Below are 27,395 nucleotides of genomic sequence, written 5' to 3'. Positions count from 1 at the left end.
CTTAGTTCCTGCTAGTGGGAGGAAGACAGGGGATGAACAGGAGACGGTAGACATGAAGGAACAGGAATATGAGCCAAAGCAAGAAGGAAGGGTGATTAAAATGATATATTTATCATGGAACCGAAAGTACTCCTCACACTAAGGTAGAAACTAAATAGAGCTCTTCTAAAATTTAAAAACAATCTATTATTTGTGTGTCTGTCTACATAAATGGAAGTTTCCAAAGAGGTCACCCTAAAGGCAGCTCTTGGCAGCCAATGAAAAAGGCTCAACAGAGCAGTGGGTATGGATCTGTGTCCAAGGTCATCAGTGCCTAATTTTAATAAAGAATGGATAGTAGGAAAATTTTAATCCCCACATGTTATATACACATGTAGTTTGGAGAGTGGAGAGAGAGAGAAAGAGAAAGCGAGAGAGATTTTTGTGCCTGTGTTCGTATGCTCAATAAACCTACTAAGGCCTAGCATCTTGTGCTAGGTACTTGGGATAGAAATATAAATCAGACAGGGGCCTGAGAAACTCTCACAACCCAGAGGAGCCTAAGGAGACATGATGACTAATTCTAATGTGGTATCCTGAATGGGATAATGAAACAGAAAAAGAACATTAGAGGAAATCTGAATCTAGTATGGACCTCAGTTAATGATAAGGAATCCATATTGATTCCTTAATTGTGACAAATGTACTATACAAATGTAAGATGTTAATAATAGGGAAACTGGATGTGGTGTATATGAGAACTCTGTACTATCTTGTCAATAATTCTCAAAATCTAAAACTGTTCCAGAACAAAAAGGTTATTTAAAAAAATTGGATTATGCTTTGAATAAAATCCGAAGCTCTTATCATTACTATCATGATCTGGCCCTTGCCCACCTTTCCTACCTCACCTTGTACCTCTCTTTTTGCCCAATAATCTTTAGCCAGATCCATCACATAATGATCCTTTCTGTTTCAGGGCCACTACGCATACTGTTACAGCCTCCTGGGATGTTCTTCTCACTGACGTCTGATCATCTCAGATCTCAGCTCAATTGTCCTTTCCTCAGAGAGAGGACTCTCCTGAATTCTCAATGTAAATTATATGACCTCAACTCTGATAGCCTCTCTCTCATAACATTAAATGTTCTCTTCTTTCTTAGCATTTATTATGAGTCGAATTTATATTTATTGGAGTGTTTGTTTAACATCTCTCTCTTACCATGTGTTAAGTTCCCTATGGGTAGAAATCATTCCAGCTTGTTCACCATTGAACACCCAGCCCCTAACCTAATGTCTAGCCTATGATAAAAATGTATGTGGAACCAATTAACTAAAGGATACATTGTAGGTGGGAATGTCTATTCCAATACCCAAATCATTTTTTTATGTCTCTGTACACTAAGCACCCAACATAGTGCCTATCATTCCAATAACTATTTATTGTGCCAGATGCTTGGGATACAGATATAAATCAGATACAGGTCTACTTTCAGGGACTACTGATTAATAACAACTAGAAAGCAAATGGGTGATTAGAATGCAGTGTGATGCATGCTATGGAAACACAGAGGGTGGACATCTAGCCCAACCTGGAGGTTCAGTCTCCTTTCAGAGCAATGCTGAACTCTGAGGGCCAACTCTGCCACTCATGTTCTATATGGCTCTGGACAAGTAACTTATAAATCTATGCTTCAATTTTCTTATTTCCAAGTTGAGAAGGATAGACTAGAGACCATCTAAAATCCGTTACCTAACATTCTTCAATTCTCAGTGTGGTGCAGGTTTTATGAACCGCTCTTTGAATTTGCAATACAAGGAGTTTACAACCGCATGGTTCTTTAGAAGTAGGTAATTTCTCCAAATCTCCTATTTTCTCCCAAATAATGGGAAATTGTGCTGCCCCAAATTTTCAAGTTATTCTCTGGTCTAAATGTTCTTCTTTTGATAATCCTAGATCACATAATGACAGTTCTCATTCCAACATAAAGTCATCTTAGTGGACTTCTGAATATTCAATCCAAAAACCCAGAGAGAAGTTTAAAGGATATGACATCAGTAACCCTCCATTTGGTGATTAAGTAGACTCTATGTTGTTCTCATAAAAAGGGCAATGGAAGTTTTCCACTGCCTATATATAAATTTTCAGCTTCTATAAACAAAAACAACCACAAAAATCTTGGCTTTATTATATTATTCAGCTGATGTTTCTTTTTAAACTTGCATAAGTACCCCCATACACACTCACCTTGTTATTCAAGATCAAGGTACTAAAATATGGCAAAATGCATGGTTCTAAGAATAGCACCTGGCATGCATATAACTATCTATTCATTCAATTTGCATATATGAAGGAGTGTATAAGGATTTGAAGACAAATGATCTGTAGAGATGTGACAAAGAGAGGCCTAATCCACAATCAGATGCTGCAGAGAAATCAGATAATATGAGCACTAGAAAATACCCAATGGATCCACCAACACAGTGGTCAGTAGTAACCTCAGAAAAACCACTTGAGCTGGAATATTGGGGATCAAATCCAGACTACAGAGAGTTAAGGGATGAATCACTGAGGATGTAGGTATAGTTCCTATCAGAAGCTCAGCTGTAATGGAGAAGAAAGAGATATTGTGGTAGTTGGAGGGGCAGATAGGATTTAGATGGAGAAACGTTTAAGTTGGGACAGATTTGTGTAAGTTAAAATGCAGATGATAATAGGCCCATACAGAGCATGTTAATGTACATAGAGGAGAGAGAGAAGAGATAATCGATAGCTCCTCTCTCCCTCCTATACATGGAAGAATCAATATCAGGAGATAATGAATAAGCTGAGAAGTGCAGAAGAATAGATTATCCTTAGGCAGGAGAAGCAAGAGAAGCTCCACCATTTGTACTATAATAATAAAGAAGGAGTTTGAAAGTGATGCACTTAAGTGGGAAGGTAGCAGGAACATTTTCTAAGACTGACTAGCCCTCTTCAGGGTGCTATGTTCTTATTGGAGCTATTAAATCAAGAGGTCCAGTGAAGGTATGCATTCATCTCTCTTCCTTCCAATAAAATTCTAACAAGCACTTGGAGTAATAGTAAGAAAATTGGGGTAGAAATCATGACATATGGTTTCAAGTCTTGACTCTGCCACATTTTGGGCCCTCACTTCTGAGTATAACACAATCTGAAATAGTACAAGGTGTTTCTACACAGTGCAATGCTTGAACACAGCAGTGCTTCATGGGAATGGATGTAAGTTCTGTACCTGCCTTATAGTGTTGTTACATGGATAAATAAAATAGTGAGTGTGAGAGTGCTTCATTCATTGCCTAGTCAGCAAAATCTACATACAGGTATGGAGTTATAGGTTTACTTTTTTTCTTAGAAAATCTACATTTCAAAAATAGTTTTTAAAAATAGAGGGGGACATCAAAAGCATTAATTTGAAGGACACCAAAGTGTGGAAGGATAGGATGGAAGGAGAGCATGCACTAAATTCTTCTATTGCACATTCAGAGAGTAAACAAGTATTGCAACTGAGAACAGTAACCTTGAGGCTGCTCTGGCAGGCAGGAAGCCCAGTCAATCAGAGTGGTGCCCAAAGGAAGAGCAGCGAAAGTGGCCTTCCGCCAAGTATAGATCTCATTTTCTATTCCAAGCTGTGCTTACACCTCACTTCCCCTCTTGGCATATGTCCTATCTTTAATAAAACAGAAAACAAAGTGGTCTGTATGAGAAGGAGCCTCAGGAAACATTATCAATGACCCACGCCTGACCCCCAGCCAGGCAGAAACTCAGCTGCCCAGAATTCTGTTATGAATCTGCACGTGGTTTGTCAAGAATGCTGCATTTCCTATAATTACCTCCACTCTACTCACTGTCATTGTATGAACAAGGACATCAGTGAGACTCTGTTCCCTCCCACTTGGCTCCTACCCTCCTCTAATATGGCTTCTCAAGCTCATCCTCTACATATTTGCTGCCTGGCAAGGGCGGTGCTCAATGAACATTTGATGAATGGATTAATGAGTGAATGAATGAATAATCATTCTATGAACATAGCCTTGTACTGCATGCTGGGGAATGACAGGATACTTTAAGATTGGCCCTGGCCTAGGGGAAACTCTCAGTATGTGAACAATAACAGAAGCATGTGGTTTAGCATGAGCCAATATGGTTTGGCCACGATAAGACCCTGAGCAGTTATATTCAGTATATTCTGGGGGCAGTTTCAGATCAGTCTGTGATCTAAGTGTCAGAGGGATGCAGAGGTTCATCTCCTCTCTAGCACTCCTCTGCTTTCATGTCAGACGAACTGTGTCTCTTGGCTGAATAGTGAGAAAACATATAGCAATGATGACTAACATTTAATGAGTATTCACTGTTCTTCTAAATGCTTCATATGTATATTCCTTTGGTCCTCTCAGAGAATTCAGGATTGTTACAATCTCCATTTTATAGATATGGAAAATGAGACAAAGAGAGGCTAAGATACCTGCCCAAGTCATATAGGTTATAAGTGGCAGACCCAGGAATCAAATCCAGGCAGGCTAACACCAGACCCTGCACACTCAACCACTGCCCATCCTGCCCGAAGAGGAGAGAGGAGGAAGTAGCAAGATCCCTGAGGATAGTGACGCTTGGAGTAGACTTTAGAGACAAGTCAAAGCAAGTACATACTCAAGAGAAAAGGAGTCTTGCTCGAGGTTATAATGTGGCATTATTGCGCAATCATACTGAGTTCTTATTATGTACAGGGAACCCTACTAGGCACAGTGAGGCGATAACAGCAAGCAATAATTGAGTACCTGCCATGAGCTTTACATATATTCTTGTTAATCTTAACAAAAATCTTGTGAGTATTTTACAGATGAGGGAAGGGAGACTCAGATACTAGACCAGGTCATATAATTGGCCTGGGAGGGACAGGATTCAAACCCAAGTCTGTCTGACTGTGCAACAACTCAACTCTTTCCACAGTAGCACATGGCTTCTCTGTGAGAAAGAAGGTGCCCTATTTCCCCAAGTGGATTCTTGAGATCCTGATGGTGACACATTGTGGTATCCTAGGCCCTACTCTCTGCTCCCCTGCTTTGCTGCCTGTCCTCCCTTCAGGCTAGTTATAAGCTAAAGCATGACCATCAAGTGGACAGTCCACACTTATATATCCCAGATATCAACTGAGGTATCCTCACTTTTCCATTTCTGATTAAATTGGCTGAGATATCCTTCTCCATATGATTGTCACCCCATATCTTTGCAATCTCTCCAAGGAGTTTGGGTTTCCCCTGAGCATGTACAGACGTCCCTGGGCCAATCTGCTTTTCAAACATTCCCACATGAAATAATGTCTGGTAGTACAGAGAATTTTGCCACCCATTCAGATGTTGACTTTCCCACCTTCTTCCTTTGACCAACTGGAAAACTCCCACTCTCATTTTCTTACTGGATGCTGGAAACATTTCTTCCCACCCTCCACTCCTGGGTGATAACTTCCATAATGGGTGTCTTCAAACCCAGGGACAGTTTCTAAACCTTCCATTCATTCAGAACAGTGAGTTGAAATCCCAGCTTTTGTATTTTAACATTCCTATTCACCCTTGGAATCAGGACCCACTCCTGGAACTTTGATCTCCAACCGTTAAGAGGAAGTGTTACCATGGCGGGTAGCCTGTCTACTTCACTCTCTCTAGAGTCTCTACCTTGAGATAAAGAATGGGAAGCCCTAGAAATTGAGCTTAATCACTACCAGGGAAATGGATGGCTCAGCTCTCCAGCCTGCTTGCATATGCTTATCCTTCCTAAGCCTCAGCTTCCGTAGGATTCAAGCCAGATTCTCTTGGCATAAGCAAAGCTTCCTAAGAAATATTCATCACCATTCCCCACAGTCAGAGCAAAGGTTATTTCCTGTCATCAGAGTCCCAGGATTCTATTCCATATGTACTTCCCACTTGGACCTGAGCAATATTTCCTGCCATGGCTGTGTCCATCCCCATCATCTGTGACACAATGTCTCGAGCCATTGCCAGCATATAGTCCACAGGCCTAAGTCCAGAGGGCAGTTTGTGAGTGTGGTTACCAAACATGTTCTGAGGACTATCTCCTGAGGACTACCTCTTCCCAAAAGCAGTGGTGGAAAGCCTATTCTTCTCTACTCTCCAGGTCCTTGACCATCAGGAACTCAACTTCAGGTGGCTAAATCATACCCCATCAACATCTTCTTCCCCAGTTGAGCTGGAACTTCCAGTGCTGAGGTTTTGTTCTAGGCTATTTCCTGAGAGTAGACAACACCACTTTCTTCTCTCCTTTGTCTAAAATTAACGATACTAATCAGAGAATTAGAGAAATTCCCCAGCTCTACCACCTAGCAGTTCAATTTCTTGTAGCAAAATTATACCATAAATAATGGTAAACACTTCAGTCATCCTTTTGATCAATATCTGTACTTTTAAAACATATTTGGAGGTTTTCAACAATTTGGTTCATGCTTTAAAAAAAAGTTGACATGTGATAGCTCTATCTATACTACTAAGAAAACTTTCTTCCTTGGACTCTAAGGAAATTCTACCCAAATTACTGACTTCAAGCGATGTTGGTAGCCCAACAGTCATTGAGAGAGCTATTTGACATTTCAAGGTTGCAGATGAATTATGTGTTTGATAGAGCCTCATAGATTTCCTGTCCATTGGCTTTCCTTCCCAAGATCTGATAGATCTTGCAGTGTTGCATCATCTCCATAGTACAGTTTCTATTCACAATTCACAACCCTTCTCTCCAGTGCCTGGGAAGATTCTTTCACATTGCATATAGCCTCTCCCAAGTTATATTTTCTAATGACGTGCCTCCCAGTATGAGCCCAGTTACCTGAATGTTCTTGCTCAGCAGTTTGATCTACAGCAAGCACATTTCCTCCTAATCCCTGCTAGGATACAATAAATGCAAAGAAACTATGGATACAGAGATTCCAATTTCCAAGATTCTTTCATGCCTACTTTGCTAGAGGATTTTTTGAGCCAAAATGTTTGCAAAGTACTGCATATACCTCACTTTCTGTCTGAAATATGGAGAGAGACAGAGAGACTGAGACTGTCAGGATAATCTCAAAGTTGTTTCACAAATTCCCTCTGACTTGGGATGGTATTCCAAGGACAAGTAGAGTTCAGCTTGCTTACCTTGTCCTAGCTCTGCCCTAGGCTAAGAATTTTGTGTAAAATAGAGTTGGGTATTATATAAAAGTGAAAGCTCACACTGACAAAAAGTGTAACCAAAAATTGTAACCAAGTGTTATTTGATGTAGCCCATCTTACAAAATAGGCTCAAACCCAATTATTCTTTCCAGTAATAAACTTGGAGGTAAGGGAAAGGCAATTGGCTTATGACTCATCTCTTGACCTGAGCTATGGTTTTCATAATATTAGTTGAAATTGATTGTTTATTTTCCTTTTTTTATCATATCATCATCCCCCCAGTGCTACCCCTGTTCTCCAATATGTTGACTTTGGTGTAGAATGCATCCCTTTTCCTTGATATCACAATCTCTTCATCTTACTTTAATGCTAGATAGATACATAGATACAAAAATGGAAGATCCACAACAGATTTTTGTTGTTGTCATGGGTTGAATTTTGTTATCGCCCCAAAAGATGTTGGAATTCTAACCCCTAGTACCTGTGAATATGATCTTATTTGAAAATAGGGTCTTTGCAGATGATCAAGTTAAGATGAGGTCATTAGGGTGGGCCTAAATCTAATATGACTGTGTCCTTATAAAAATGAGAAATCTGGACACAGAGACAGAGACACATGGAGGGAAGATGATATGAAGACACAGAAAGATCACTATCTACAAACCAAGGAATTCCTGAGGTTACCAGAAGCTAGAGAGAGGCATGGAAGAGATTCTACCTCACATCCCTCTGAAGGAACTAACACTGCCAATATCTTGATCTCAGACTTCTAGCTTCCAGAACTGTGGGAAAATAAATTTCTGCTGTTTAAGCCACCCTTTTATGGTATTTTGTTACAGAAGCCCCAGGAAACAAATACAGTTATGTAGCAGATTTTACTGAACATTGAAGAACTAGTACAAGGGGAGGTTGGTTTACATGGTCACCATGTAAACCATTACACTATCACATTAGGCACCAGCTTCCTCTCCCCATCTCCCATCTCCCTCTCTCCTTTGCTGGACTGCAGGCACACGTTTCTATTCACTACCTAAGCAGAGTGATGTAGCTATCTCTCCTGATTTCTGGACACCAACCAATCCATGGTTTTAGCATCTCATCCTCCACCTTCAAATAGTAATCAAGGTGTTTTTCTAAACAAAGAGTATTATCTTCCTCTGTCTCTGCCCACTGAAGCACTCACATTCTTCTTCATTGAGTAGTTATTTCCAATAAAGACATAAATCAGCCTATATATCCACCTGCTTATCTTGTTGTCTAGGCTTACTACTCATCTTACGGGCAGAGAGACACTCTCCAAGTCTGAGGCACTCACTTTAGAGAATCAAACTAGCTACAAGTTCCCAGGAGAGACACTAGAAGAGAAGAAGCTATTTCTCAGATTAGGGCTCTGTTCCCTATTCATTTCCTCCTCTTCCACTCAACTGCTTTGTAAATCTCTCTCTTAAACAGCACACCCTTGTTTCTATAAGTCCCCCATATCCCTCATGGGAGCAATTCTCTGACTATAATTTAGAAATGTAAAAGCCAGACAGCATAGTAGAAGTCCAATGTTAATCTCTCAAACTTCTTAGACATTAATTAGAGCAGATAAATCAAAACACGACTTGCAGGTGTCTGGCACTAGTAGTTTAATATGCTATGCAATTGTTTTCTTCTCACATTCTTCACTCTCTTTCCTTTCCTTCTCCGCAGCATAATAGTATGTTTACAAAACTGTGATTCTTTACTCAATCAATATCATTTTCTCCATAACCTTGGCTGTGGGTAAGTACATGTGATTGTTCCTTCCTTTTCCAGGTTAGAGGCCATCAGAGGTCAATGGGGCCCCACCCTTTCTACCAAGTCTTGCACCTGAAGGAAATCATTCAGCTCCTCCTTCTGACATTCACTTCAGGTCAAAAACAATAGAAACACATTAGGCATCATGAGGTGCTGGTAGTAACCCTGAATTAGGAATCAGAAGTCCTGGGTCTGATTTCCAGCTCTGCAATATATTTTCTGTGTGATTTTTGGGCAAATTACTTAACCCCTTAAAATCTCGTTTCTTTACCTGTAAAATGGAGCTAATAATACCACATACCTTGTTCCTTCTTCCATCTCAATAAAATTTTCTCTTGCTCCTCTTCCGGTTTTCTTTAACTCAGTAAACACCATATCTATCCTCTTAGTTCATTGTAGAAACATGTAGAATGTATTTTGACCCATACTCCTTTACTCCAACCTACATTTATCCAACCCACTACCAAATACAGTTAAGTATACCACTCAAATTTTCCACAAATTGTCCAATTCCATCCATCTGTACTGCCAAAACTCCAGTCCAAGTGGCATAATCTCTTGCTTATACCACTAAAATGTTTTTCTAACTGATATCCATTGCATCTCTCCAACACATTTTCAGGAATTTTTTTTAGAATATAAGTCAGACCACGAATTTCCCAGATTAAAAACCTTTTAAAACTGCCTTCCAGAGTAAGCTACTCTGTATTTACAAAGGTCTCAATCAGTGGTGGCAGCCTAGAGGCTTGAGCCTCTGTGTTTGCTCTGAAGAGTATTTTAAGAGGACTTTGATTAGATGCCAACATTGAAAAATCAGGAGATTTCATATAAAATCCAAAATCTCAAGTCTCTTGAAAAATTAGATTTGTTCATAGTCTGTCTGATTTCCTGTGGCAACAAGCAGTTGGAACAGAGTTATATTCCAAATTTGGAAAAGATATGCCTCTCTCAGTTTGCTACAGTATCCACCACTATTGTCTTCTATGGGGCCCACTTCATTGAAGAATATACCTTCCTGGTTCCAATACGGATTTGAGTTTTTAAACTTTGGTCTGGGTCAATTGAGAGGAAAGGAGCTGGATTTTTCCAGTTTATCTGGAGGAACTGGCTCAATCCTAGAAGTAACTTTCTCAAATCTGGGTGTGCTTATGGGTGCACATATGGATGTAGAGCCTTCTAAGTCTTTATTCTGAAAAACATGCAGAGCAAATGCTCATTGGGCAATTAACAATTGTACATGTATTTTTCTTTAATAAAAATTCTACTACATACCTATTTGAATGACCAGAATCCAAATAACTGACAATACCAACTGCTGACCAGGATTCAAAGCAACAGAAACTGTCATTTATTGCTGGTGGGGATACAAAATGAAACAGTTATTTTGGAAGAGAAGTTTGTAATTTTTTATAAAACTAAGCATAGTCTTACCATTCTATCAAGTTATTGTGTTCCTAGGTATTTACCCAACTCATTTTAAAACCTATGTCTACACAAAAACCTGCACACAAATACTTGTAGCAGTTTTATTCATAATAACCAAAAACTGGAAGCAACCAAGATGTCCTTCAATAGGTGAGTGGATAAACAACTGTGGTACATCTATACAATAGAATCTTATTCAGTGATAAAAATAAAGGAGCTATGAAACTGTGAAAAGACACCAAAGAATCTTAAGTGTGTATTTCTAAGAGAAAGAAGTCAATTTGCCAAGGCTACATATGTATGATTCCAATCATATGACATTCTGAAAAAGGCAAAACTATAGAGATGGTAAATTGATTAATGGTAAACCAGGTTACCTCCAGGTTGAATGTATAATAAAATATAGCAAGAAAAAAATCTCTTCCAAGGATGCGTCTTTTTCTCCTAGCTAGAGGTACTTGTCCCTTGCTGCTGCTCCTTAATTGGGATCAACTCCATTAGTGGCCTCCAAAATCCAATGAACTCAACTTTTGTGCTCTCTGGTAAAACTTGAACTAGAAAATGTAACTTGAGCCTAAGGCTACAATCACCACATCTTTCCATATAGAGTTTAGGATCTACCTGAAGGGAGAGCTTCTCTGAACAGTAGATTCCTGTCCATTTGCTTACCCACTTGCAAGCAGAGGAGCTTACCACCGGGCAGAGACATTGAAGATACCCCTTGGCCCTCTTAAAGATTCACGAGGAAAGCAGTGAAAGAGAGAAATGGGATAGAGACAATTGGCAACTTTGGAGGCCAAAAGTAACTCTGTGATTTAAATTACGGCCTAATAAATCTCAGCTTCTAGACAACCAGAGTAGCCAATACTCCTCCCTTGGGGAAGAGCTACTGAATGGTAGAGAGAGATATAGAAGTTCCTAACTTCCCTGAGTTAGAAGACCATAGGGAAAGAAGAAGGACTCCCCATCCATGCCTGTTTGGCCCAGGTCAAAGAAATCTTGAAATTTCATATATAAATATTGATAGCAGATGATTAATAAGGTTTGTAATAGAGATATTGAGTGTTAAATATCTTATGCAAGATTTGAAATGACCAGAGGACCCTAGTGTAATGATAGTGGGAACAGAAACATTCCCATATCTCTGTGCTATTCATATTGTGAGGATTTTTTCTCTCTCCTTGTTTCCCAACTTCTGACTTTCTCCCATTGTCCCACACCCAAACACCTTTTACATATATAGTACACATACACAAATTGAGGACAGTGTGTTGTTTGAGTTAGACAAAGAAGAAGCATATTTCTGAAATCATACTGCCAGGAGAGGTCATTGGTCATCCATATCCATCAGGGAACAAGAGGTTTCCGTGCCATATAGGGTAACAAATTGTCCAGGTTTACCCGGGACTGAGAAGCTTCCCAAGACACAGGACATTCAGAGTTAAAACTGGGTAAGTCGCAGGCGAATCAGGAAAATATGGTCACCCTACCATTCTAGGCAAGCTGATGAATAACTTTTATCCTTGTGATTTCAGATTTATTCCTGTGGCTTCAGGTTCAAGGCACATACTCAGAAGTACCAAATTCCTCCCTGACCAACATGACTGACAATCTTTGCTCCCCTTACTTTCAGTCAAGGAGAGCAGTGTACGAGGCCCCTCTCATGCATCTGCCAACAAATCTTCAGGAAAGAAAAGAACAAGATTATTACAGCGACTTCTAGCCTCTAAATTACTTTTTACAACCTCCCTCCACTCCCATATCTACAAAAATCAAAGTTGATGGGAATCACCCATCCCTGGGCTCACAGAGTCAGGTCAAGATAGACTCAGCTAGGGTAATGGTTCCTGGGAAGGAAAAAGAAAATACTTCTTGTTGGGAGAGGGAAGGCAGCAAAACAGAGAGATGATTCCTTTGTCAAACAAATAGACGATGTGAAGAAGGTGGAATAAATTACATTAGTATACTTCAAAGAAAATACAGTGTCCTGAGAAAATAGAGGAAATTGGATTGGGGGGGCGGGGAGTCAAGACAGAAGATGACAATTTGGTAAATTTTCACAAGACAAAAGCAACAACCACCTTAGCCAAATTATATTTAAAAGAAGAAAATCTGCATGCCTGAAGATAACAGTTTTGGGAGCAAGGAGGACCAAGACTATGCAGAGACAAATCATGCCAGACAAATGGTAACTTTTAATGTGAGAATTATGAAGCAAAAGGAGGAAAAACAGTAACTCCAATAGATCTTGAGTTTTTTATTAAGTGCTTGACATTGTCTAATGAAATCACACTTGAAACATTAATTGAGATTTTCTCAGATGAAGGCAGAAATTGTAAAGAAAGCTTTGTGGGAAATAGCAATTAACTGGGTCTCTTGGGAGGTGAATGGTTAGATGACACCAAATCTGGTGCTGAGTTCAGTCAGTTTGTGTCTCCATTAATGATGTGGGTGAAGGCAGCCACAGTGACTGAACTAAACCCATCAGCCTTGCTTCACTGGGAGTGTGAGGGAATTGGGTGGAGAAGCTGGTGAAAGACACATTCACCAGGACAGACAGACTCATCCCTAACACCCATCTGCCCACGACAGTTGAGCACTAGCAACACAGGGGCAAGTTTAATTCCGGACCTGCATTTCGGATAGGTTGAAGGATCTGTAATTTCCACAACAGCATAGTGTTTTTCTGACCTTGAGCTCTCCTGAACAATTTTGCTGCAAGAGAAATAGCTGGAGAGAAATATGAGGTCCAGAAAGGCTTTTTTTTTAAGAGGGAAAAAGTACCACTGTTTTTGCTGTTGCTTTTCTGATGGAAATAGTGTAGTAGAGAAAACAAATAGAATTTGAGAGAAAGAGGAAAGAATTGCTAGAACAATTTCATGGAATAGACAAAAGGGTTTGACCCTTTATAAGAGCATTGCTATTTTATATGTAGTTATGGGAATATTTGGGAAGGGTGGATGGGTAGATGTATGGTGACAGGGCATGAGTCTCTTCTGACTGCTCGGTTTTCAAGGGTATAGAGCAGTGCATCTAGACTGCAGCCTACAGACAGGCACTGGTCCACCACCCATTGGTTTCTGGCTCCCAATAAAATGAGGACACAAACTGAGAATACATGTTTAGAAAGTATTATGGCAATTTGTCAGAGTGTTTTTATGTCTGTTGAATATAATATTAAAAATTTGAGGCTCATATTCTGTCTTTGTTTTCTCCTTTCCCCTTTTTTGTACACCAGAAAAAATACTTATTGTATTTTACAAAAGTAACAGATTGGAAATTTTAAAAATTTAGAAATTAAAGAAAGAGCAATAGACTAGAAATAAGAAAAGAAAAACTGTCCTTCCCTACTCACAGCGTGAGAAGCACTGATACAGGATTCAAGGTCACCACCAACTGAGAGTGGGGATGATAGAAGAGGTGTTGGAAATTTGAGGCTAGAGGACATGTGAAATAATGAGAACAATGCAAGAATGAACGGACTATATTAGTGGCTCTTGAAGTGTGGTCATTAGACCAGTCGTATCAATGCCATCTAGCAACTTGTTAGAAATGCAAATTCTCCAGCTCCACTCAGACTCACTGAATCAAAAACTTAGCAATACGTGTTTTGTTAGTCTCCATGTGACTCCGATGCATACTAAAGGTTAAGAATCACTGGACTAAGGAAATGCAGTAGAATTATTGAGCACAGCACTAAGAATCCACTTGAGGTTAGGATTCATAAATTTAAAGTGAGTTCAGACAGCATGGCTTAGAATTTTCCTCTTTCTGACACCTCTGTTTTAGGACTTCTGACTTCCAGAATTGTAAGTTAATAAATTTGTCTTGTTTTAGGTCACTAAGTTTGTGGTTATTTGTTACAGCAACAACAGGAAACTAATACGCACTCCTTCCGGGAACGCATACGAACTTCCCACTATCTTCTATCCTCTTCCCATCCACCCCAGTATGGGCACAGAGGATCCAGTCTAGGACCCCAAGTCCGTGCTGGAGGATGAAACCACAAGATAGCAGCAGCCTGGTGCCAGAATCACTACTTAGGAAACTACCTGTATTGAACTGTCATGTGGAGGATGAATAAACACCTATTCTGTTGAAACTCTGAGATCTGGGAGTTTATGTTAGAGCAGCTAGCCTACACTAATATTGAGAGTGGTCTTGATGGTGGTGAGACCATGAGTGCTGGGATGAGAGTGAGAAGCAACAAGGAGTCTGAGCAGAAGTGCACAGAATGCTGCAGCTCCCTGATTCTGCCAATGGTGCTGTGGAGGCCACAGGAGAACCAGTAACATTTACTTATAATAACTATAGTCTGGTTAAGGACTATAACCACATCAAAGAAGAATAACTAGCATATATATTAATGAGGTTCTTTTACAATCCTATGTGAATGGTAATTGTATCTTAAGACTTCATGCCTTGATTAGGGGCAAAATTCGTGAAAACATTAGTCATTCCCAGCTCCCTGAGGAGGAGCATGTAAGTTCTCTTCTACGCTTTTACTTGGGACACTAACAACTGTCAGGAAGACAAAATATTGAAGTTCAAAGAAATCAAGTGAGCACAGTTGGCTTAACTGAATAAGTGTCAATCTATAAATGTACTGATTCTTCTTCCTTTCAGATCTGTCTTTAGACTTGAATCCTTTTAGACTATCCAGAAAAATACATATCCATCTGCACCAAACTGCATTCTCTCTGCCTTCTAAATTTCCAAAGTTCAGTTCAACCAAAACACTAATTGCCTCTTTGCATTCACACACACATTAGCCGCAGCGATGGATACATAAAATATCCCAGGAAGCAGTGCCATAGAAATGGAAAACAAATTTCATAAATTTGAACACTTGGAGTGTCTATAAGAAACAGCATCTAAGACAGTGAGGAAAAGCTCATGTTAAACTGATTCATTTAAAACCAGGTTGTAAACAAATAATAGTAAGTTAAATTGTCAAAAAAAAGTTATGCAGTGGTAGCCTAAATTAAATAAACAAATGGTAGTGATGGTGTGCATGTTAATCCTCAAATTTTGTTCTGAAATTTTAAAAGATTAATGATTGGCATTTAAATGGACAGAATGTCATTTTATATTTTGATGCATAAAATAGATTTTAAAGTATAAAGAAGAAAAATTTTTGTGTAATGAAAGACATTGAGGTCATTGTCAAAGATCTTTGGGAAGACTATAATGAAGCTGGGTACTGGGGGCATAATAATTCCAGAATTTGAGTGGTGAACCACACTAGGAATTTCTTGAAAGGAGTGACATTTCTTAATCATCTCTACATCTTCAGCATCAACCACAGTACCTAAAACAAGTTTTCAACAAACACATTTATTTGAATGAACAGTGTGTAATGATCATTTTATTTGTACCACTTGGCAATATGGGTTTTCATTCAATTAGAATGAAAAGTAACTATCTATGCCAAAAAAAAAAAAGGCAATAAATCCAATAAAAGTCAGTCGTTTGTAGAAGTGCCAAATTCATTCCACTTTTGAAAGTGGCTAACAGAATGTAGCTAAATAGTCATCATTAGACAAAGATAGGCAACTGAATAGAAGTAGTACATGCCGTGCACCCACCAAGACACCAACTTATGCCATATATATTCTCAAATTTGTGTTTTCCTTTTGTTCCTAACTATGATGTTCCTTTGGTGAATCTGAAATAACAACTTATATTAGCTGAGACTTTGGGGAGGATATTCATTATCAGCTATGGTCGGCTAAAGGACAAAATCATTGATCTTCAAAAGCATTTTAAACTGTGACTAAATTACATGGTCAGAACTTGCAATGATTAGCAATAAGTCAAAGAGGACGAATTTTCTTTTTTAATAGCTGTGCGGCTAGCGAGGGCCCACAGAGACATTTGGCAGTCAAACGTGTAATAACTCAGAGGTTTTAACCTAAAATAATCCCCTCTCTTCCCACCAATACTACATATACATGCAATCACTCTTACTCCATTTTTGTGATATCACCCCCCCTGCTCAGGAATCCCTGACAGATCTCTCTGACCCACCATGTGGTTCTGGCTCAACTGTGTTTCCCAAAATTCATATGTTGAAGCCCTAACCTCCTGGACCTCAAAATTTATTTGGAGACAGTGCCTTTAAAGAGGTGATTAAGTTAAAATGAGGCAATTAGGGTGGGTCCTAATCCAATCTAACTGGTGTCCTTATAAGAGGAGGAAATTTGGACGCACAGGGAAACACCAAGTGTGCAGGCTTACAAAGGAAAGACCATGGGAGGACACAGTGAGAAGGTAGCCATCTGCAAGCCATGGAGAGAAGCCTCAGAAGGAACCAAACCTGCTGACACTTTGGTCTTGGATTTCCAGCTGTCTTAACTGTGAGAAAATAAATTTCTGTGGTTTAAGCCACTCAGGCTGTGGTATTTTGTTATGGCAGCCCTAATAAACTAATACACATCAAGGCCGAACTCCTCTTTCTGGCATTAAAAATCTTGCCTCAGCCAACTTTTTTGATATGAATTCCCAGTTTACTCAGATCTCACCCTAGTGGCCTACACACGCTATGGGGCATCCTATCTTTACCCTTCCTCTTGGATGCCCCTGCCAGGGATGCTATCTCTCCTCTTATGTCTTTCATAAAGCCCAAGTCAGAAGTACCACAAAGTCTGCTTTAGTCCAGCCCAGGCTCCTGTATTCCTACTCCGAACATTTATTTGGTGTTACTATGTTGGAAAATGAATTATTCTTAACATCCCAAACAAATTCAATTCTAAGATAGTCAGGAGGGCAGTATCATCAGTGCCTAAAACGGAGCGTAGCATAGAGAAGCACTCCAAAAATACTGGTTGAATGAATAAACAATCCATAAAGGACTTAATTATTTTCTCATGATAATTTTTATATTTCTTAATTCACTCATCAAGAAGTAGTTAATGAGCCTCTGATGTGTTTCTGATTCTGTACCAAGCACTGATGATACAGAGATAAATGATATAAATTCGGTCCTCTGGCTTACAGATAAGTAAAGTGATTAATTAGAGCTAAAAGGTCTGGTAAATGCTACCTTCTCTTATTTCATGCACAATTTTTTTTCATAAATTCTTGCACGGGTGAAGTACATAGGCAATCTATAAATACTTGCTAAGTGATTGAGGAGGATAATAGCAAGCATTAATCGGAGCCCTGTATTCTCCAGCCAGGCTGTAGCCTCCCCTAGTCAAGTGCCTAGGCAGCTCACCACAGTTCCTCCCTGCTTCTGGAAATCCCTATACCACACCTTATAAGGAAGGGTCTAAGGAATTAACATTCAAGTCTTGATAGCTCTTTGAAAAGGACAGCCAAGCTTCTTCCCTCTGCAAAAAGAGGTGCCCTGGCCAGAGATATGGTGAGCATTCTTCCCAGGTAGCCCAGGAGAGTTTCACTGTAAGCCTGATATCTCAACATAACTATTAATAGTACCCCTTTCACTCTCAAAAGTGTCCTGTTTAGATAACAAATTATAGGTTGTCCTAGGCAGAAACAATTTACCTTGGGGAAGGTTATGGGACCAGAAATGGTCTTTTAAACATTTGAGAGTAATCAGGCTTGTCTTAGGGTGTACTATTTGTATTGACTTAAGAGAATATGGCAGACTCTCTTGGGATCTTTTAGAGGCCACAACTGCCTTGGCTTCTGTTTGGCCATTCTCATCCCTAGTTCCAGAGATTTCTTCCATATCTGTTCTTCTACCCAGGCCCTCCAAGCCACTTGGTAGATTCACTAGGTATAGTGCCACTTCTTTTCTTGTCCTACTTCCTCCTGAACCCTGTCCAGCTCCAGGGCTCATGCCTACCTGTTGAGTTTGACTGTTTCCTGAGCCTCTTAGACCAACAAACTATCCTAGACCCCACCCATTTTCCTCAGTGGGGTCCAGGCAGCCCCAGAGGCATACATTCATTAACTCATTCAGTAAGTTGGTGTTAGGCTTGTACCATGCAGGAGACCTTGTCCTGAGGCAGACAAGCAAGAAGGGTCACTGGAGCAGCAGCTCACGTGACTTGAGCACCATCAACAGCCAAAGCTGTACGAGGGGTAGGCCTATTGCATTTAACTCTCTCAGGAACACCAGGGGTAAGTATTGTATTGACACTGTTGTACAGATGAAGAAACTCAAAGTCAAAGAGGTTGCTCACTTTCCCAGGATCGTTCAGAGAGGAAGTAGCCTAACTCAGTGCAAGCACAGGTCTGCAGAGTTCAGCCCACTGCTCTGAATTACCCTGCTATAATTCTGCTATGAGGGAAGTGCAGGTGCCATGGTGGCTCAGAGAGGGGGGTTTTCTGAAGACCTTTTGGTGGAGCCCTTTGGTATTGGGGGCTCAGTGGTATGGAGTCAAAGCTCTGACTTTGGAAATAAACTAGGGACAAAAGGAAGTCCAGAAGTGAGGGAAGGGCCATAAAGGGCCTGGTTTCCTTTGAGACAGGATCTAGGCTCCCAAAGTGAAGGCAGAGAGGAGAGGGTTCAGGTAGGATTGCCAGATAAAATACCAGATGTCTAGTTAAATTTGAGTTGCAGATAAACAATGAATATATTTTAGTATAAGCATGTTATATATGTGTGTGTATATAAATATATTTTATGGGTTTTTTGTTTTTGTTTTTGGTTAAATCTGGCAATCCTAATTTCAGGTCTCATTCTATATGTTTATTCAGCTACATTCCTCAGGTCAGGAAGTAGAAGGAACTCAGAGAAGAGCCCCACCTAGAATGTAGTATGCATTTGGTGAGAGCATTGCCCCTGTATCATCCCTAAAGAATCTAGGGGTTTGGGGCAAGGGAGGAAGCTGACAGGCTCTAAGAGGATCAGAGGGCATTAACTCAGCTGTCCCCACAGCCTGAAATGTGCTTCCTCCTCCCACTTAATTCTATATTTAAAAATCAAATTTCCAAGGTAAACCCAAATACAAAATACCTGCTTATTAATTAGCTTCTGCTTAGATAGACTTAATGCACAAATCCAATGTGGGCCAAAACCAGATAATCCCACAAAGTACATTAAGCATGACCTTGTTTCCAATGCAGTAACTCTTTCCAAAATATCCAAGGCTGACCTCAAACTACCTTTCTAGACTCAACTGTCTCCACGACAGTCCTGGAGTTGTGTCAAACACAATGCATCCTGGAGTACAGTCAAACCAGTGACAGCCCCGAGTCTGCCTATGCTGTTTCTGCCCCCAACAGACTCTCTACACTTCAATTTTGCTTGTCAAGATCCAAAGTTAGGGAAGCAATGACAGTAGCCACACTTCCCCACCCTTGCCCTGTAACCCCCCATCATGCTACCCAGATACCTACTGCATACACCGGAATTATTAACTCTATATAGCCAATGTCACTGGTTGAGTTCTCAAGGAAGTAGACATTGATATAGTGTTGAGTGCAAAGACTTATTAACAAGTGATATCTGTAAAAGGAAAGGGAAAGAAGCAAGATTGGACAGGGAGAGCTATTAGGGAGATGCCAATCTGATAATGTTTTGCCAGCCCAACAGGGACCTCCAAAACAAAAATTGCCCATCAGAGAAATCCCAAAATGGGCAGAAATGGCTAGGCCCTTGTACCACTGCTTTGCTCAGCCTTTGGCCAGAATCCAACCTTAGAATAGCATGACCACAACAAGAGCCAAAGCAGATCCTGACAAAGCTAATAGATGGAAGCTGTCAGCTAATCACATCTCACAGTTGAGTAGAGTCCTTTTTTTGGAGAGGGGACCTTGAGCAGAACATGTCCATGACTGCCACAGCCATAAAGAGGCTTCCAGGCAGGGGTGGTCCTTGAAATGACTTCAGAGACATTTCAGTCTGAAACATCCCCTACAACTTAGGAATGACATCTGAATTCTGCCCTTCAAGAGTCAACCCTTTTAGGATATTAAAGATCACTGGAATTTCTGAGATCCTCAATATATGTCTTAAAATACATACATACTCCCAGGCTAAATCTATTAGCACATGTAAACAGAGAAAAATTCATGATAATTGTGGCAGTATTGGATTATAACTAATGCCATGGACATTGGGGTTTAACAGTCCTTGGTACCAGTCCTAGCTAAAGGAGTAAATAGTTAACTGAAAGCAAGACCCCATAGGAACAAGGCAATGGACGGCACGTTTGTTTGAGTTCAGGAATGCAAAAAAAAAAAGAGGGGGCTAAAAGAGGCAAGGAAGATACATGCTCATTCTGAGCACGCTTCTGACCTATACCAGAAATATTAAGATTCCCTACTCATTTACTCAGTGACCCAAGCAAGTTATCCCTGCCAGAGAATCCCGCTGGAGAGGAAGTCCATTCACTCTGGAAAGTCCATTCCAGTGTGGCAGGACTGAGTGGAAGGACTTGAGTTATTCAAGATGAATAGGCATCTAGTTCTCTGGCTCCTTGTTGGAGTAATATCACTCATGGAGGCTCCTGCAGCTTCTAGAGAGCCTTTCTGCAGTGCCCTATAGGTTGCCTCAAAGCAAGCTGTAGCCCTCCTGGAGGCCACAAAGAAGTCTGATTCATTTAGTTACTCAGTGGTGACTATTTACTCAGTGCTGACTATGTGCCAGGCACCATGCTATGCACTGAGGATACAGTGATAGATGAGACAGAATCCCAACGCTAACAAAACTTCCCATCCAGAGACTGAGAAGTAAATGATCAATTTCAATGGAAAATAAAGAGTACTACTAATTATGGGAGAATAGGGTAATGTGGGAGGGCATGAAATACTACCTGAGAGTTCAGAGAAACCTGCCTCATAAAGGGAAAGTCAGAGCTAGTTTCTATAATTTTGTAAAATTTGGCCAGATTAGTGAGAAAGCTTTATAGGAAGAAGTATACGCAAGCCAAGAGGAGGAAATATAACATGTTTGGAAAATGCCAGGAGTTTAATATGCCTGGAGAAAAGAGGCTGAGAATTAAAAAGGAGGAAATTGAGAAACATTGAGAAATGTGGCTGGTGTGCTAGGTATGGGCCAGATCATGAAGAGCATCACTCTTACATTAAGGAAATTGTATTTCATCTAGAGAGCAATAGGGAGTCACTGAGTGATTAATACAATACCTAGCACATAGTAAGCACTCAAGTAATATCAGCAGTTATTCAATCATTCATTCAACTAATGCTTATTAAAGATTTAAAGGACTATGTGCCAGATACCTTTCTATGCTGGGATTTTTAAAAATAGTAAATAAAATCTGGAACTAAGCTTTCTTGGAGATGCCCGCTATCTAATGGGAGAGTCAAATATCAACAAAAACTACGACACATATGTAATATTGCAAATGCATTGGTGCTGTGAAAGAGACATGCATAGTGCTGTGAGGTTTCTGTGAGGAAGCAGCAATGCCCTGAGATCTGAAAGAAGGGTAGCCATGACTAAGGAAAGCAAGTTAGTGGTAAAAAGAGAATTCCAGAGAATGGAAAAAACTTGAGCAAAGATCTTGAGGAGGGATGCCACATGGCTTGACTGAAAGATTTAAAAAAGAAGTGTCTTGAGCCCCAGCAGCTCAAGTGAGTATGAAGAGAGGTAAGGCTGGAGAAATAGGAAGGAGTCTTCTTATCCAGGGCCCTGTATCCAATGATCAGGACTTTAGTCTTCGTTGTGTGAGTAGAAGGAATCTAGGGAGGTTTTTAATCTGGGTATATACAAGGGGAAAAGCAAGAGATACATGATGCAATTTGGCTTCTGAAAAGACTTGTTGTAGTGTGGAGAATGGAGTAAGGGAGACATGAGAGCCTTTGGGGACACCAGTTTTGAGACTGGAAAGAGATGATGGTAACTTGGACTTTGATAACGGCAGTAAAGATAAGTGAAAGAATCAGATTTGAAGACTTAGGTATCAGAATAATAAGACTTTGATAAGTGAGAGAGGTTTCTGTCTTATACAACTGGGTGGATGGTGCTGTCATTTACTGAGATGGGAACTCTGGACCAGGCTTGGGGAAAACATAAGTTCAGTCTGAAATATGCTGAGATTTAGCTGATATTGAGAGAGCTAAGTAGAAATGTCAATTAGGCACTGAGTTCTGAGATATAGAGAAATACATACATATATACATATTTGTATATATATATATATATGAATCATCTGTGTGCAGGTGGTAATTGATATTATGAGCAGATGAGCTAACTTAGGGAGGAGGTGTGAAGTGAACAGATCAGAGCTGCCTTATGCAAATGTCACACTGGCTGAGTATAAAGAATGGATTGGAAGAGGCAAGAGTCTAAGACAAACCAGTTATAGGGATGTCAAAGTAATCAGAAGTGTGATGATGATGCTGATACATGGCAGTGTGGATGAAGAAGAATAAACCAACTTGAAAGATGAACAGGTCAAGTTGACAGAAAGTGAACAGGAATGGAAAAGGAAGAGACCTGTAGTGACCCAAAGCTTGTGGCTGGGGCAACAGGGTAGGTATGTTTTCATTCATTGAGAAATAAATTTTGGAATAAAGATAAGTTCAGTTTTGAATACATTTTTAATACCCAGGAGCCATGGAAGTAAACTCTTGGATTTGGGGGCTGTAGCTATCTCCTTGGGTCAGGAGACAGAGCACCAAACAGAAGATATATATCTAGAAGTCATCTATCATTTACATCAAGGTGGAAAATGAATCTATTTATTTATTCATTCTGTGATCATTATTGAGTATTCTACCACGTTTTATTGTTTTATTGGAATTGGCTGAGATGATTCCGTGAGCATGTGGTGATTGAAGAGATGGAGACAGAGGGAGGACCTTAGAGAGCACCAACGTTTAGAGCACAAGCAGAGGCGGCAAGAGAAAAGGCTGAGGAGCGACCCAATTCCATTCAATGTGGTAAATATGTAACACTTATAACTTAAAGTACATATAAAACACTATTTCTTTTCAATCACCTGCTCTAACCACTGTATTTTATATTGCTTTGTTTCATGAAATGCTCAAACATAGAGTTGCAGAAAATAACAATGAATTTTTCTATATATGAATCAATCAATGATTTAATTTTCTATACGCTACCCAACTCTATCAAATCCCAACAAAAAGCAGGAGAGTGAAGCTGTTAAAAGCACAGATTCCAGGGTCCGGCCCCGTAGCACAAGTGGTTAAGTGCACGCGCTCCGCTGTGGTGGTCTGGGGTTCACCAGTTCGGATCCTGGGTGCACACCGACGCACTGCTTGGTGCGCCACCACGCTGTGGTGGCGTCCCATATAAAGGGGAGGAAGATGGGCATGGATGTTAGCCCAGGGCAAGTCTTCCTCAGCAAAAAAAAAAAAAAAAAAGAGGAGGATTGGCAGATATTAGCACAGGGCTGATCTCACAAAAAAAAAAAAAAAAAAAAAAAAGCACAAATTCCATAGCCAGATTACCTGGGTTCAAGTCCCAGCTCTTCCACTTACTCTCAAGTAGGCTAAGTACCCAATACATGTTAGTCCTTTATTTTTTTACACCCCCAATATCTTGCAATATACCCTTCAGATTGCTTTTAAAGAAATAAAAAAAACAGAAGCTCCATGTGAACCCCACACCAAACTCATTGCCTTCTCACCACCCCCAGGAATTAACCACTATCTTGGTTTTATTGTTTATCCTCCTATAGTGTTTTATTTTAGTGCTACTTGTATATGTCTCCATAAATGAAATAGAGCAAGGTTTTGAATATTTTCAGATGCATACAAATGGTATTATTCTATACATATCTTTCTATAATTTGCTTTATTTGATCAACATTGTGTTTTTTTTTTAATTAGTCTATGTTGTGTCTTGTAGCTCCATTCATTGATTTTTAACTGTGGTATATTATTCCATTTCATGACTATATCACAATGTATTTGTCCATTATCCTGTTTCTGGACATGTAGGTCATGAAGTTTTTTACATTTAAAAACAATGCTGCCATGAGGATTCTTGCGTACAGATCTCCTTAGGCATGTGTGTGAATGTTCCTTGATAACGCATCTCCAAGCTCAAAGGGTGTATGTATCTTCCACTTTACTTGAAATTGCCAATTTTTTCTCCGAAGTGATTATACAAACTTAAATCTCACTAACAGTGTATTAAAGTTCCATTTACTCCATACCCTTGACACTACAGGATATACTGACAAAACTTTATAAAAAACTTTTGCTGATAAGACAAATGTGAAATAGTATCTCACTGTTGTCTAATTTACATTTTTCCTAATTATTAATAAGCTTGAGCGTTCTTTCGTATGTTTATTGTTTTGGGGCTTACTCTTCCATTTATTCCCTGTTCAAATCCTTTGCCCATTTTCCATAGGATTGGTTATTTTCATATTTAATTGTAGAAATTATTAAGAGCTGTGGAATAGTCATCTTTGTTGTTGGCTATATCTTTTGCACACATTACTTCTGTCTATATCTTACAATTAGCATTGTTTATGATTTACTATTTTCATTGTTTTACATGTTATTTTTAATTCTATCTGGAATTTATTTATGTGGAATAGAGTTGGGATATGATTGTATACATTTTCCCATATGAATATCTGAGCATGCCAGCACCATATTCTTTTGCCTCATTGATTAATAATGTCACTTGTCACAAGCCAAGTTTACTGAATGAGCTCTCTATTTCTACATTTTCTAGTCTAGTCCATTAGTTTGTCTATTCCTTTGCCAATTTTTCACTGTCTAAATCAAAACTCTACTATAGAGCTTTCAACAATGATGAAAATTTTCTACAATCTGCACCATCAAATACAGTAATCACTGGCTACTTATGACCTTTGTGTATTTTAAATGTAGTTGGCATGATTGAGGAACCGAATTTTAAATTTTTTTTATTTTAACTAATTTAAATAGCTACAGTGGCTCATGGCTACTGAATCGAACAGCATGATTCTAAGTTAACTAGCTTTATAATACATCTTAACATCTAGGAATGCAATCTCCTTCATCCCACACTCCCAACACACATAACTGTTCTTCAAAATTGTCCAGACTCCCCTTGCTCTTTCATCCTTCCACATAAATTTTGAGATAAGCTTCTTGAATTTTGTAAAACATTATTTTGGTATTTGGACAAGTATTATGTGACAACTTCATACTAAAAGTCTTTCCATGATCATGGTATAACTTCCTATCTACTTATCTACTTAGTTTTTTTATTATTATTATTCCCTTCATTAGTGTTTTCTAATATTCTACTAAAGTCTTACACATACTTTGATAGATTTATTCCTAGGTGTTCAATGGAAAAACATTGCGTTGCCAAATGTCATTAGTATGTAAGGATTCACAAAAAATGACCAAAGATTTAGATAAACTAAGCAGGACTTTATTATCTAAATTCACAAATTTGTAGAAATTAACAACTCATTCTTTTTTTTTAATGAGGTAACATTGGTTTATAACATCATATAAATTTCAGGTGTACATCATTACATTTCGATTTCTATGTAGACTACACCATGTTCACCACCCAAAGGCTAATTACCATCCATCGCCATACACATATGCCCTATTACTCCTTTTGCTCTCCTCCCTTCTCCCTTCCCCTCTGGTAACCACCAATCTAATCTCTTTATCTATGTGTTTGTTCATTGTTTTTATCTTCCACTTATGAGTGAAATCATACAGTATTTTACTTTCTCCGTCTGACTTATTTTGCTTAACATCAACATACTCTTAAACAACCAATAGATCAATTAAGAAATAACAAGAGAAATTTGAAAATATCTTGAGACAAATGAAAATGAAAACACAACATATCAAAATTTATGGCTTGTTGTGAAAGCAGTGCTAAGATGAAGATTTATAGCTGTAAATGCCTACGTTAAAAAAGAAGAAAGGTCTCAAGTTGACAACCAACTTTACAACTTAAGGAACTAGAACAAAAAAAAAGCAAGCTAAGCCAAAAGCTATCAGAAGAAAGGAAATAATAATACAGATAAATAAGAATAATAAAGACTAGAGCAGAGATACAGAAAATAGAGAATAGAAAAACAGTGGGAAAAAATCAATGAAACCAAGAGTTGCTTCTTTGAAAAGATCAACAAAATTGAAAAAAATCTCAGCTAGGTTGACTAAGAAGAAAAGAAAGAAGATTCAAATAACCAAAATCAGAAATGAAAGGGAGGACATTACTACCAACATTACAGAAGTAAAAAAATTTAAAAGTGTGCTACGAACAATTGTATGCCAACAAATTGGATAACCTGGATGATTAGGACAAAATACAAGAAACACACAACCTACTAACACTGAATTATAAAGAAATAGAAAATCCTAATATATCTATAACTAGTAAGGAGATTGAAACAGTAATCAAAAATCTCACAAAAACGAAAATCTCAGGACCATATGGTTTTATTGGTGAATACCACCAAACACTTAAAGAAGAATTACCACTAATCCTGATCAAATTCTTCCAAGAAATTGAAGAAAAGGGAACACTTCTTAACTCACTCTACGAGGCCAACATTATGCTGAAACCAAAGCCAAACAAAGACCCCACAAGAAAAGAAAACTACAAACCAATATCCTTTATAAATATTGATGCAAAAATCCACAAGAAAATACTAGAAAACTGAATTTGACAGCATATTAAAAGGATTAGACACCAAGACAAAGTGAGATTTATTTCTGGAATGCAAGGGTAATTTAACATACAAAAATCAATCAATGAGCACACCACTTTGACAGAATGAAGGGATAAAAAAACACATGATCATTTCAATTGATGCAGAAAAAGTATTTGATAAAATTCAATATCCTTTCATGATAAAAATATTCAACAAATTAGGAATAGAAGTAAACTTTCTCACTATAACAAAGGTCATTTATAAAAAATGCACAGCCAACATCATATTCAATGGCAAAAGATGGAGAGCTTTTCCCCTAAGATCAGGAAGAAGAAAAGGATGCTCATTTCCACCGCTTCAATTCATCATAGTACTGGAAGTCCTAGCAAATACAATTAGGCAAGAAAAATAAATAAAAGTTATCCAAATCGAAAAGAAGGAGTGAAATTGTCTTTGTTTGCAGACATCATAATCTTTAGAATAGAAAACCCTAAAGATTAC

The 27,395-nt window shown here is 39.0% G+C and overlaps 1 long non-coding RNA gene across 1 annotated transcript in view; it reads right to left on the bottom strand.

Annotated features, from left to right (window-relative positions):
- LOC147916021 (uncharacterized) overlaps positions 1-27,395 on the bottom strand; it is a 132,435-nt gene that overhangs the window by 5,616 nt on the left and 99,424 nt on the right. The window lies entirely within an intron of this gene.

This window comes from Ceratotherium simum, chromosome 11, assembly GCF_057802395.1.
Source record: "Ceratotherium simum simum isolate JZ-2026a chromosome 11, ASM5780239v1, whole genome shotgun sequence".
Lineage (NCBI taxonomy): Eukaryota > Metazoa > Chordata > Mammalia > Perissodactyla > Rhinocerotidae > Ceratotherium > Ceratotherium simum.
This window is presented reverse-complemented; position numbering and strand designations above follow the sequence as displayed.